This window comes from Mytilus edulis, chromosome 5 (assembly GCF_963676685.1).
Source record: "Mytilus edulis chromosome 5, xbMytEdul2.2, whole genome shotgun sequence".
In the NCBI taxonomy this organism is placed as follows: Eukaryota; Metazoa; Mollusca; class Bivalvia; order Mytilida; family Mytilidae; genus Mytilus; species Mytilus edulis.
Window position 1 is genome coordinate 96,822,567 of NC_092348.1, and position 14,273 is coordinate 96,836,839.

The following is a 14,273-nucleotide window of genomic DNA, read 5'->3' on the forward strand; positions in this document are numbered from 1 at the left end:
TGCAATTAATGATGCAGCTCCCTTTTAATTTATTGAAAACAAGTGTTTCTGAGAAAACATCTTTGGCCAGACATTAGATACTGAGGATAGTTATTCCCTTCCAATTCACTTGAATGAATGTACTGTGTAACATATTTTACAATATTTTGGGTTCTCTGAACATCCGACATCTACATTATTTTCAAACTATTATATGTCCATATTATTGTAGTAGAATTGTATAATATTGTATTGTGTTTCAATTATTACCTTGATTAACCTCATAAAGGTTTAAGAAAGAACTGATAGTGCTTTAAATTGACTTATTTACAAAGATCATATCTTAAACAAACCCTTCATGGCCAAAGTAAGGCTTGACCACTGAAAAAAGTATGACATGGTCAAAATATAAGTCTCAGATTTGAATATAACATGTTTGGCCAAAGTGAGACTTGACTGATGAGGTTACAGAATTATCTTCATGCCATAACTTTACAAAACAAGATTATAACTATGTAGCCCTTCAAACTAATCAAATAAAGTATATATCTTACCTCTATAGGTAATATTTCACTTCTTATCTTCGTAATTCAACTCTCTGAAATAATTATAAGCTCTCTATTATCATGATTATCTCACATTTTACACTTTATCTTAAATTGTGTATCAATGTTGGTCTAAAATAGACCAATTATCAACTGGTTTTGTTTTAATTAACATCTTAATTGTAATTCTGTCCACAACCTATAAATATTATGTATCAGGTTCATGTTAAAATTAATACAAGCTGACTCAAGTCTGATTAAACATCTCATAGGAGGGTTAAATTATTCTACAAGGGTTCAATTTTTAACCAGTAAAATATATATACCAGCCTAATATTAATTTTGAAACCGGTTTCGTGAGTCTATCTTTACTTCCCTATAATAATTTGTTAACAATATCAGTCAATTGTTTACATCTATCTCATAAATATCATCTTGATTTACTTTATCATTTCAAGTTTTTAATTTTTCCTCCTTCTATTATTTTCAAAAATTTCTATAGAATAAAATCTTCATTTATTAAAATGCCTCGTTCACATGGACATTTAATTCGAATTGAATTTGAATCGAATGCCAATCGAATTCGCTAATCGCATTCACACACTCTTTTTTAATTCAAATTGACTCGAATTGGTTAATTCGAATTACCCAATTCGAATTAGAAATACGTTTTTGTTAATACGAATTAAAAGTTAACGTCGTTTGGACAGTAAAGCGAACTTGACGCGCATTGTAATTCGAATTAGAATTGACGTTAGGACGTAAAACGTTTCGAATTAGTTAATGCAAATCGAATTCGAATTACGTGTGAACTCAGCATTAGACTTCTTATGACTACATGTTATAGTTTGTGACAAAATGCCAAATATGTACCAAATTTCAAGTTGATTGAACTTCAACTTTCATCAAAAACTACCTTGACCGAAACTTTAACCTGAAGCAGGGTAGATTAACGAAAAACAGACAGACAGACAGACATATTGACCAACGAACAAACAAACTGATGCAAATACCAAAAACATAATGCCCCTAGCTGGAGCATAAAAAAGACTTAAGATTGGTAAATTTATCGGCTGTTTCTCTTTTTGTTTTAAATTATTTAACATAATTAGAAAGATTTGAAACATACAGTTGTTCCTTTTATCCACCATTTTGATGTAAGCATTCATTATGTAAAGTGTCCTTGTAAAATGAGAATAAGTAATAAAAAAATGAACCTCTTTTTAGGAATCTCCTTTGAAAAACAGAAGTAGCAATGTTGTATTTCTTTCTATTCCATTATACACCAAAAAATATACTTTATTGTAACTTGTTTATTAGACATATATATTTTCAAATATGGAGAGCGATGTCGAAGAGTTACAATGGAGATCAATGACTAACAATATCATTATATCCAGATTAAAGCACGAGCCAAGTGAGGATACAGAGAGCACTGTAAGGGATTTTATCCGAAAAAAACTCGGAATCGTTGAAAATATGAATTTCGTTTCTGTACATCGTTTCAGAAAGCAAAGACAAAATATAATGACTAATTTTGTATCTTTGAAAGATAAACAGTTAGTCATGAGGAACTGTCACAAATTAAAGGGGACAAATATTTCTGTTCGAGCACAATTTCCTGTAAAAATTGAAAAGAAGAGGAAAAACCTATATCCTATTTTAAAGCAGGCAAAGAAAGACCGAAAGAAAGCTGTTTTGATAAGAGATAAACTTTTCATAGAATTGTACAAATCAAACGATGACAGAGTATCAAAACACATGGATCGCAAGGAAATACCGAACAAAAAACAGACAAATTTTTGAAGAAGACAATAAATTATCAGATAAATGTCCTTTAATTAATTCAACTGACCAAGTGATTTTAACTCATGGAATCGTCCGATACCAAATCTGCGGGAAATGCTGAAGCGGAATAGAATTAATTCTGACGAACCTGATACGTAAAGCCTGGCCTATACAAATTAATGCGAAGTGCATGAACTCTATCAATAATCTATCTTGAAAAATTAATTCTACGCTAGTACTATCCTAAACTTATTTCACAGATACTGAAAACTTCTTTTTCACCCGTAGTGATAAAAGGTTTGCGTTATTTTTATTTGTAATATTTATTGAGCAATTTATTATTTTGTATATTACATAATGCTGCTCTTGTTGCACACAATATGTGCCTGAGTGTATTATTAAACTTGTCTTGTCTTGTCTTGTCTTGTCTTGACATTTAAATATCCAGTGGCAAATTAAATGGAAATTCAGTAAATTTGAAACTGCTTTATTCTTGACCTAAACATGCTGAATTAAATTAAAACGGCCAGAAGTAATCAAGCTATATGTAGCATTTATCAGAATGGATAATTAAACCTGTTTTTATAAAATATTGGAGTAAACTGTGTTATGTTGATCATGTTGATGGTCCAAAATTTTAAAATAATCTTCAGTTATCAAAATTATCTCCCCTGACTAGATTTTTCTCATGGCAACAGACAGTGCTGTACTTTAGGGATTAAGAGATGATATGGTTGTTTCAATAATTTTGTGCAAAACTGTTCCTTAAATCTGATAAAAACTAATTACATACCATCAACATTTGTCTCTACAGGTTTAAATTCCTCAAATGAAACAATTGTACAAAGTGACCAACTATTATAATCCTTTGATGTTTGTAACATACAATAAAAGTCCTTCCAACTTTTAATTAATCCAATAACTTAATGTTCTTCTAGTCACTGACACACCCCTCACACTATTAAATTATCTCAAATCATTAATTACACACAATTTTTGTTATCAAAGTCATTTACAAATTTTCTATTACAAAGTTTTCCAACTCAGCATGCAGTTTTACAACAGCAGATTGTGTAGCTGGAAATTGACCAATCAGAAGGCAGAGAATGCTGTTATCACCCATGTGTGAAAATTGTTACAGACTATTCTCCTCAGCAGTTTTGGCAACATGGATTATACCATTGTATCCCATGGGGATGTTATTGTTTTTCTCAAAATTTGACAGACCTGATGAAAAAGTCTGCAGAGCATTAAAAAACACCAGTGCAGATATAAACAATTCCTGTACATATATCTCCAGAGTAAGGTGCAGACTCTATTAACATGCATAGTGCATTTACATTGAGGCTATAAAGTGAAAACAAGTTAGGCTCTGATAACATGCATAGTGCATTTATTATCGGGCACTGAAGTTAAAATAATTGGTGCCTTAGTACTGTGGTTTTATTTTCAAGATTTTGTTTGCTTTTGAGAGAATATATATATTGATCTGGCCACCAAATAAGACAGAATGTCTATTTGGGAGAGGGGAGTTGGGTTATTTTGAAGTAAAAATGTTTTGACTTTAACAGTCAAACATAATTCTGAATCTCAACTTTAGCAGTCTAGAAATCTATTTTTTTTAGGGGGGAGTTGAAGGGGGTTTATTGCCGACCCCACTGGCTGTTGGTATGTGTATGAACCTTACCTTACAAGACCAGAAACTATGACCTGATCGGGGCCATTAATTGATTCCTTGCATTTATTTTTGGCACTCTAACATTGTCTGTTTTTCAGTGGGCGACTACATTATGAAATCACCAAACAAAACAGGTTTAAAAGAAAGAACTTGTTACAAGTACATGCACATTTGCATATTACATAAGACACTGTACCAACACTAGGATATTAAAACAAAGAAAGACAAAGCAATGTATACAGCCAAGTCAGGTTTTTTATTTAAATCATTGCTAACTTTAACCAGATGTGAAAGTCATGTAATATTAGCATTCCTATGTCCTAGCTGTCACAAACATTCACAAGCACAAATATTATTCAATTATAAATTTCATACCCATAGCCAGGGGGGACGAACCCCCCCCCCTTGAAAACAAATAAGCACTTTTAAAGTCAATGTTCTGTTCGAATTGTGACTGTTAAAGTCTAGTCTTCCCCCTTGGAAATTCCTGGCTACGGGCCTGAATTTTATAATTCTCATTCATTTCTAGTTATGAATATCATTCTCAAGAACATTTTTTTAATTTTTCTGTCATTCAAAATAAGGCACTCCTGTTTTTTCTATAAGAACTTCATTTTCATTTTTCAGAAACTGGACTGAAATATAGGTGACTGAAATAAGAACCAGTAAACTCCTTGTATCATACATCGTGGAAACTGCTGCAGCAGTCTAACAGGAGCCACAGTTTTGTATTTTGTAATATCAGGGGAAGTAACTATGGAATAAAAGTACAAATGTCAATTTTCAATACTTCTATATAATACTGAAGTAATGGAATAATTGTGGCTTCAAAAATTAATTCAAATTTAAGTTTATCAAGATATACCTAAAAGTTCTTGATGGGTCTCTGAAGTAATGTTATGTAGAGATATGAAAGTCCTTATACTGTCTATGATTGACAGAGTTTACTGATCATATCAATAATTCATGATAATAGCACTTATCTTTAAAGACACAAATACCCTCTTTGAACTGAATATCAGAGTACTACAAATTCATTAAATTGTTGAGATGTTTCCTTATTAGAAAAATTGCAACAGGAGATTCCCAAAAATAAAACCTTCATCTTAAATGTGTATGCACTATCTCTGCAAGCACAAATTAAACTTGCAATATATCATTTTTAAACCATTGCAATGATTAATTTCAAAAGTAACAACTAGAATAACTAGATATCATTGAGATGGGAGCCATCTCTGTGGGCCCCGCTGTGAATAATGTGCATTAAAAAATTGTATCTTTACCATATGACATGGGTTTATAATTTGTCAACTGAAATCAAAGTTTTTGACCTTGACCTTTGACCTATGAAGTTGTAAATAAATTATGACACACCCTTTGGTGTTGGTTTATAAACATGTCAAGTATAAACTTTGAAATGATAAAGGTTCTCAAGATATAGAGCGGACACGATCTTTACCATAGGACATGGGGTTGTCAACTGAAACCAAAGTTTTTTGACCTTGACCTTTGACCTAGGAAGTTGCACATAAATTATGACACACCCTTTGGTGTTGGTTTATATACATGTCAAGTATAAACTTTGAAATGATAACGGTTCTCAAGATATAGAGCGGACACAATCTTTACCATAGGACATGGGGTTGTCAACTGAAACCAAAGTTTTTGACCTTGAACTTTGCCCTAGGCAGTCGTTCATAAATAATGACACACCCTCTGGTGTTGGTTCATATACATGTCAAGTATAAACTTTGAAATCATAACGGTTCTCAAGATATAGAGCGGACACAATCTTCACCACAGGACACAGGGTTGTCAACTGAAACCAAAGTTTTTTTAACCTTGACCTTTGACCTAGGAAGTTGTACATACATCATGACACGCCCTCTGGTGGTGGTTAATAAACATGTAAAGTATAAAGTATGAAATCATAATGGTTCTCTAGATATGGAGCGGACACAAAGTGTTATGGACAGACGGTCGGATGGACGGACAGACGGACGGATAGACTGATCACTATAGGGGACCGCCTTTGGCGGGACCCTAATGAACTAAGGCCTAATGGACACTTAAAAACATGGTGAAACCTCCATACAAACTATTTCATTTATTTAATCAAAAAAGACGCTTACAAGAATTTCTGAAAAACATCAAATAAAAAAACCTTCACATAGGACTTGGTATACTAGCCTTATGGTATACTATTGAATATGATGCATGTAACTTAGTTGTCATTGAAAGGCAACTGTTTAATTTGAAACAAAATCAATCTAATAAAAAATGGCCTTAATTTTCTCATGAAGCAGACCAAGTTTGTGAATCAACAGAAATCTATTAAAACAATTCCTGAGACGATAATACCAATTGTTGTCAGACCAATATTTCACACAACCACCATCCAGTATTTACCCTTAATAGATAACTGTCTTCAAACCTTAATTAATGTATCAAGGTTCAATAGGTTTTTTGTGAGATGTCTTTAATTGTACAAACTGTTTATTTTTCTACAGAGGATATATTTGTCACTTTCTGTAATAGTCTCATGACACTCTTTTGTTAGAGGAAAATAGGTTCTAAGTTTACTATGTGTCATGCATAGTTCAACATGAAAAAATTAAGATAAATGAGTTCCTTCCTTCCTGGAATACTTTAGTGGTTATCCCCCTTAGTATACTTTTCTTACTTTCTTTTTCTTATTATTGACTGGTAGAAATAAGCAGGGTCAAATCATTATTATTTACCCAAACTGTTTAAGCTGATTGAATTTGAGAATGTAAACACACACATTACTAAGGTAACATTTGTCTATTAAATTGAGGGACTGTTCAAAATGGCATTTGTTTAACTACATGACAACAAATGACATTTCTAAAAAAAACAAAAAACAAAAAAAAATTCAGGATGAATTTTTTAGAAAACAATTTTTTAATACAAATTCTTCACCAAACCAAAATTCCATCTGAGTTGAGGGATGTATTTCATTTATTCTCTGAACTCTCAAATTTAGACTTATTTCAGAGAAAAAAAGAATTACCGGTAAATGCAATATTTGTTTTTGTTTTTTTTTGTTCTATTTAACAAGCCAAAGTTGTATGCTAAATCCGACCAGAATCCATGAGATGCTTATAAGTTCAAGAGATGTAAAGACATACAATATTTATGTATCTATCAAGCAGTTGTACTGATAATTCAGAGCTTTCCATAAAGAATTGGAAAGTTTATTCAAACATGATCCCTTCCCATAATTTGTTAAACTTTGGAATTTTCCTGATGAGAAAATAACAATACACAATCCATCTGTCATGTGTCTGGTGAGAGATGTGATAAAAATAACATGACATTAAAGTTTGTATACTCCTTTGTCCAGTGTTAACAAAATGTTTGTTTTTGAAAAGAAAAATAATTATTACATAACAGAAAACCTGTTGATTTCTGTGGACTCATTATTTTTCATTGAATAAATATTTTGGGGTGTATTTTGTAGTTAGAGGTTAATCATGAATTAAATGTTTTAAATAAAGAGAACCTGTACATGATAAATCTGAAAGTCAAACACAGATCCTGCCACAGTTCTGAAGGTTGGCACATAGTTTTCTGTTTAAAGATCATGTGAAAATCAATTCAAATTACGCTAGAATCCTGCATCTATTTTCATAAGAATCATGATGACCCCCCTTTTTATTCATTGTTATGCTGTTTGTTATACATTGATATGTAATTTGAATAGCTGGTCAGTTTCTCCTTACATTGTCAAATCCATTCAATTTAGGTCTTGGAACAACTCACAAAAAAACCTCTTTTTCTTCATACAATTTCTACTTGATTTATCTCTCCCACACAGCTTTGTAGAAAACTACACCATCAGCATCATAGTCAGATTACGTAATCAACACTGTTATATAACTGTTATTAGAGGTAGCAATTGTCAAGGTCACATTTACAGAATGTGGTTGTTCTTCTTAAACAATGAAATTTAAAACAAAATAGTTTTTACTTTACAATGTTTGTTCTAATCTCAGCCATAGTTGGTCCCCTAAGGAAAATAAAATGTTTAATTTAAACCATATTTACAGAGAGTTATCTCCCATTAAAGCAGACTATGAATTAAAACCACTATATGTCCCGTTTCGCTTATTAGAAGTGAATTGTGTACATATCCAGTTTTAAGGACAATAGCAGACTAAAATTTTTAAAGATTTATTAATTTCACATTTTCTGGACAGTTGCTTTACTTTTTCTGTTTTATATGTGAAATCAAATTTTAAAATAACTTGTATCAAAGTACCAAAATTTTGTCATGTAAAATGTACTTTTAACTTTTTACCAACAATATGGTAGAATCTCATTAGAAGTCAGGGTCGTTGAACACTAGTTTTACTTTTGATAAGTTGTAACTATCGATCTACTTCTAACTTTCTGCAATAATTTTCACACAAAAGCATGTAATTTGTTTTGTAAAACAATAGAAATTAACATAAAGGTAAATGACATCACCACAGATATTAAAGCTGTTGTTCAAAATTTATTATGGCACAACATAGGTTTCTGACACAGAATGAATGTGGTCTAAGAACTTGAACTTAAAAACTTAAAAATTTCAAATTGGACATTTACCTATCCAAAATCTAAATACATGGTTAGATTCAGCATATCATAGAACCCCAAGAATTCAATTTTTGATGAAATCAAATAATATTCAATTTTAGACCCTTAGGACCTTAATGTAGACCAAATTGAAAACAGGACCAAAAATTAAGAATCTACATACACAGTTAGATTTGGCATATCAAAGAACCCCCATTATTCAATTTTTGATGAAATTAAACAAAGTTTGTCTCCCTTGTTCCACCATAGTGCAAAAACTAAATGTCTTTGGACGACGACAACGACGCCAATGTGATACCAATATACGACCAAAAAATTTTCAATTTTTGTGTTTGTATAGAAACCAGCATCTATCGGGAGGCAATATTCAGTTTTTTTGAGTAAAAGTTGAGTTGTATTTACTTGAAATTAAATCTCTAAAGTCACATTTGTGCTCAAGAGAAATAGTTGTTTGTAAATAACTTTGTCAGAAGGCAACTGAAAGGTGGCGATATCTTTTTCTGTTTCTACTCAAACATTTACTTTCATTAACAGAAATTGGACAAGGCATGCATCAAAACATTATTTATTTAGTTGTCAAATGTCCAAAGACAAGAATCGAGTTGTCTCAGGAAATGACCAGTTATCAGATTGATCAGGTGATATATTGAAATACTGTCCTTATTGAACTTCTGACCAGGCTGACCAATGATTATTGTGAATCAATCTACCTCTATCTCAACATACATGACAAAATACTGGGTGGAACAAGGGAGACAACTTCTAATGTTAGAATGACCCTAATGACAAACTAACTTGACAGTGATTAGTTGTTAATTAATGAAGATCTATAATCAATAATAACACCAGCAGATTTGTTGTGAATTGATATAACTTTTGTATGAAGCTAAGTTGAAATGGTGATTAAATCCCCTTGGAATATGAAGCCAGGTTAGAATGGTGATTATCTCCCCTAGGAATATGAAGCTAGGTTGGAATGGTGATTATCTCCCCTTGAACCATGACGCTGGGGTGGAATGAGGATTATATCCCCTCAGAACATGATGCTAGGTTTGCATGTTGATCATTCCCCCTTGGAATATGAAGCTAGGTTGGAATGGTGAGTATCTCCCCTTGGAATTTGAAGCTAGGTTGGAATGGTGATTATCTCCCCTGGTAATATGAAGCTAGGTTGGAATGGTGATTATCCCCTCTTGGAATATGAAGCTAGGTTGGAATGGTGTATATCTCCCCTTGGAATATGAAGCTAGGTTGGAATAAGGATTATCTCCCCTTGAACCATGATGCTGGGGTGGAATGAGGATTATCTCCCATAGGAATATGATGGTTGGAATGGTGATTATCCCCCCTTGGAGTTTGAAGCTAGGTTGGAAAGGTGTTGGAATATGAAGCTAGGTTGGAATGTTGATTATCCCCCCTTGGAATATGAAGCTAGGTTCGAATGGTGATTATCTCCCCTATGGAATATGAAGCTAGTTGGAATGGTGATTATCCCCCCTTGGAATATGAAGCTAGGTTCGAATGGTGATTATCTCCCCTATGGAATATGAAGCTAGGTTGGAATGGTGATTATCCCCCCTTGGAATATGAAGCTGGGATGGAATGATGTATATCTCCCCTAGGAATATGAAGCTTGGTTGGAATAAGGATTAATACCTCCCCTTGAACCATGATGCTTAGGTGGAATGAGGACTATCTCCCCTAGGAATATGATGCTGGATTGGAATGGTGATTATCCCCCCTTGGAATATGAAGCTAGGGTGGAATGGTGAGTATCTCCCCTTGGAATATGAAGCTAGGTTGGAATGGTGATTATCCCCCCTTGGAATATGAAGCTAGGTTGGAACCATGATTTTCTCCCCTTGGAATATGATGCTAGGTTGGAATGGGGAAGATCCCCCTTGGAACATGATGCTGGGGTAGAATGAAGATTATCTCCCCTTGGAACAGGAAGCTAGATTGAAATGAGGATTTTCTCCCTTAAGCACATGTGGCAGTATGCTAACAAAGCATATTGTGAACTGCAAATTGATTATGTTATACTCATTCATCAAACATAACTTGAAAGTTAAACATTGATATTTCCATGAGTATGAATAACTTATTGGGCATGTTCACCAGGTCCAAACATTAAATGTTTTTGTCAAATCAAATTGAACAAGTTGAATTAAAGATCATTCTATAAAGTATCAGAAAATATAAAACAGTACCTGAACTTCTACAACTTCTTTTACTTTAAACCAAGTCATTCATGTATTATTTGACATTGTAAATATTTGATTAGATCATCACATTGTTCAATAAGATGACAAATACATTAGGATGACAATCTGTGACCACAGCCGTCTCATAATCAACAACACACAGAATTAATTGATAAAACTCGTCTCGGTTACATCATAGGTTTAAATATTATAATCAAATAATTCAAATAGAATTAAAATATCATAATTAAAAAGTTATGATTTAGTTATTTTATCAAAAATATAATTTGAACTATTTCTACCAGTCTGTGGATGCAAATTGGATTTATCTCCCTTTTGCTGGATTTCTGTTTTTTTTTTTTATTTATTTGGAAGATCTTGTATATATATCTCTAACTTGTGAGAAACTTAATTAACTGAAATTATTGGTATCTTGGAGGCAAATGTATTGAGGATCCAGTATTATAACTACTGCGAAAAAAAATTCAGAACCCATGGAAGATTGTCCAAAATACCTACTGTTAACACAGAGTTATGTCTCGTCTGTTGGCAAATTTCTTAGTATACTACATTTGTATTTGTAACAAGGTTAGTGTGTACTGTAACATTACACTCTCATCTGATTTAACAACCTATCATATCTCTTTCCTATTACTTCTCTATAATTGTAAGGAATCTTATGCTATAAAATATAATAATGTAACACATGTACCCCTTGATCAGTAAATAAAATTTCTATGAACAAATTATAGAAACCAGTTGTTCAATCACAAACAGTAAATTACTCTATCAATCTCCTAATAACTTTATTGATTGGTGTAAAAAAAGATGATTGAGATAACCCTATAACTTCTATAGTAAACAGAAAACCAACCATGGTAAACACAAATGTCCTAGACTTTTATCTTTCAATCATTTTCCTGTTTATTTTTACTTATAAAGGGGGTCTCATTTGGGGGAGGGGGTTTTGATCTGGGATTCCTGACTTACTGTTTTGTCAGAATACCCAATCCTGCCTATCATTAAAATAATATCCTTTGTATGATTTCACAATGTCCTGCCTGATTTTGTTTCCCATTTCTTATGCAAAGTAATTGAACTTTCACGCTTGCAAAAAAATCTGCCAATCCTGCATTATGCACTAACAACACACCTTTAAACAAGTAAATGTGAAAGTGATATTTTTTATATTAGGCTGGCAGTCATGAGAGGATTGAACAGATTTAGTAAAAGGAGTATATCTGACTCAATTCACATTTATTAAAAAAAATTGAAAAAGACATGTTTAAGTGTTGCCTTATTTCATAGATCTTTTCATCATTTTTTTTTCAATTACCTTCCGAAAACTTTGTTGTTTGTTTATTTATCATTTCTTTTCAGAATCTTTGTCACACAAAGAAAAGTGAAAGGAAAGAAGAGATTTTTAGTATTAATTCATGACACAGAGTCAAAAGCTAGTAGAAACAGCATTTAAATTGGTGGTCTTAAGGTCACAGTGAGGCTTTCAACAGAGAGCAAAAGTCCACATTTAACTATACTAGTTGAGATGGTTCCTAGTTAGAACCAGCATAGACACATCTATGGAACCAGTTAGAGGGTTAGAATTTATTTCTTATTATAGATAATGTTACCATTGAGAAACTTTATGAAATGTCAGAATTTGAAAAACAGCAGATCATAACTTAATAACTCTTTACCATCACTGCCAATAAATTTTCCTGAAATATGATTGTTAGACATAGAAACAAAACAATAGACAGTCACATTAAGATATCTGTTTGATAACTTGGTGAAGGAGCTAATGCATAAATAGAGCAAATAATTCTGTTGGACTACATAACTATAATAAACAATAGATCGATTAATTTTTGTGTAAATCAATGCTTCCTCCCTTTTTAGGTTAAAAAGATTGAGAAAATCCTTTGCATTCATTTATCATACTTAGAGTTGTAAGATACCTTAAGACTTAATGACAGTGTAAAATTAGTTATCAATGACAGTGTAAAATTAGTTATCAATGACAGTGTAAAATTAGTTATCAATGACAGTGTAAAATTAGTTATCAATGACACATTGGATTGTCGTAAACGTTAGTCGTAAACGTTAGTCCAAGTGATATCTTTCCTATTTACATCAGTGTAGAGATTATTGAACCAGCTTTTAAATGGCTTTTACTTCAACACAAAGGATAATTCAATAGACATCCTGGGTATTGAGACAGAGTTAAGTATTTAACTGGATGTATAATACTATTCCTTTTGTTGATCACTTCAATGGCTATCTTATTATTACCCCTAATCATGAAAACAAACTATTACCATTAAAAATTCACTACGGTACATGGCTTATTTGTATGCATGAAAAGAATTAGTAAATAAATAAACTTTCTATCAGATCAAACCGTTAATGATCCAGCCAATAGGACTTGGTTGATAGTCTGTTCCAATAATTTAACATGATTACAAGGAGGGATGTAGTGTATATACATCAATGAAACAGCAACCTGACAACACAAAAAGCCTAAAGACATCATACCCGTAGCCAGGGGGGGTTCGAGGGGTTCGGACGAACCCCCCCTTGAAAACTAATAAGCACTGTTAAAGTCGATGCTCTGTTCGAATTGTGACTGTTAAAGTCGAGTTTGTGAGTCAAACGAACCCCCCTTTGGAAAATCCTGGCTACGGGCCTGGACATCAAGACATTAAACAATGTTCATTCAATGTATCTGGCACTTCAATCAAAACAATGGATTTTATCAAAACTATTAAAGATCTACTGTTACTTTAAACATTTATTTATAGTAGATTAGGAAACAAGTTTTTGAAACTTATATTAATCCCTTTTCACTTTGTGGGTGCGAGTGCTGCCTTGAAACGGCATTAGCCTGCACTTTTTGGAAATCTACAAGGGTGATTTTATGTTCATGAAATATGGCTCTCTCTTAACACCGGTCAACCATTTATCGTCCCCTTTCTGATGGACTATCATCATTTCCTCAAGACCATACTTGCAAATGGTGTCAAGATCTACTGTTGACATCAAATAATGGTAAAATGCCAAACATGTATCAACATAACCACTTTTGACATGTAGAATGATTTTTTTTCTCCTCTTTATTCATCCTTTGAAGTCCTTGGTCTTGACAATTGATTTAAACAAGGAGACAATTTTTGACGAATTAGGGATAGAGCTTTACTTAAGTTATGAGGATAAGGAAATTAGTATTTTAAGGCACATCCAGTGAATGTCCAGTTAGCGAAACTATTTTCTTTGGTCTTAATTCTTTCAAAAAGTCCCCCTCCTTTCAGTATATTAAGGATGTTTGCTCCTCCATTTTTTTACTTTTTGCCAGATTTTCGGAATCCTCCGGTTTTATCCATGTATTGTCATTAAAAAAATTTGCCCACTAACATCTATTGTTCTTTTTAATCATTTTATAACATAAAGTTTAAAAAGCCATATTTCAAACTTTTA

General features: G+C 32.6%; 1 protein-coding gene across 2 annotated transcripts in view; it reads right to left on the bottom strand.

Moving 5' to 3' along the window:
- Positions 1-14,273, bottom strand: part of LOC139524910 (irregular chiasm C-roughest protein-like) — a 98,820-nt gene that overhangs the window by 42,437 nt on the left and 42,110 nt on the right. Inside the window, exons 1-2 of one of the 2 annotated variants that reach the window (XM_071320075.1) lie at positions 3,106-3,421; positions 534-577 (exon numbers count right to left, since the gene is read on the bottom strand). The gene's annotated coding sequence lies outside the window, so the exon portion shown is untranslated. Of the gene's footprint in view, positions 1-533; positions 579-3,105; positions 3,422-14,273 lie in introns of those variants that run through there. The other variant, XM_071320076.1, reaches the window with a different exon arrangement.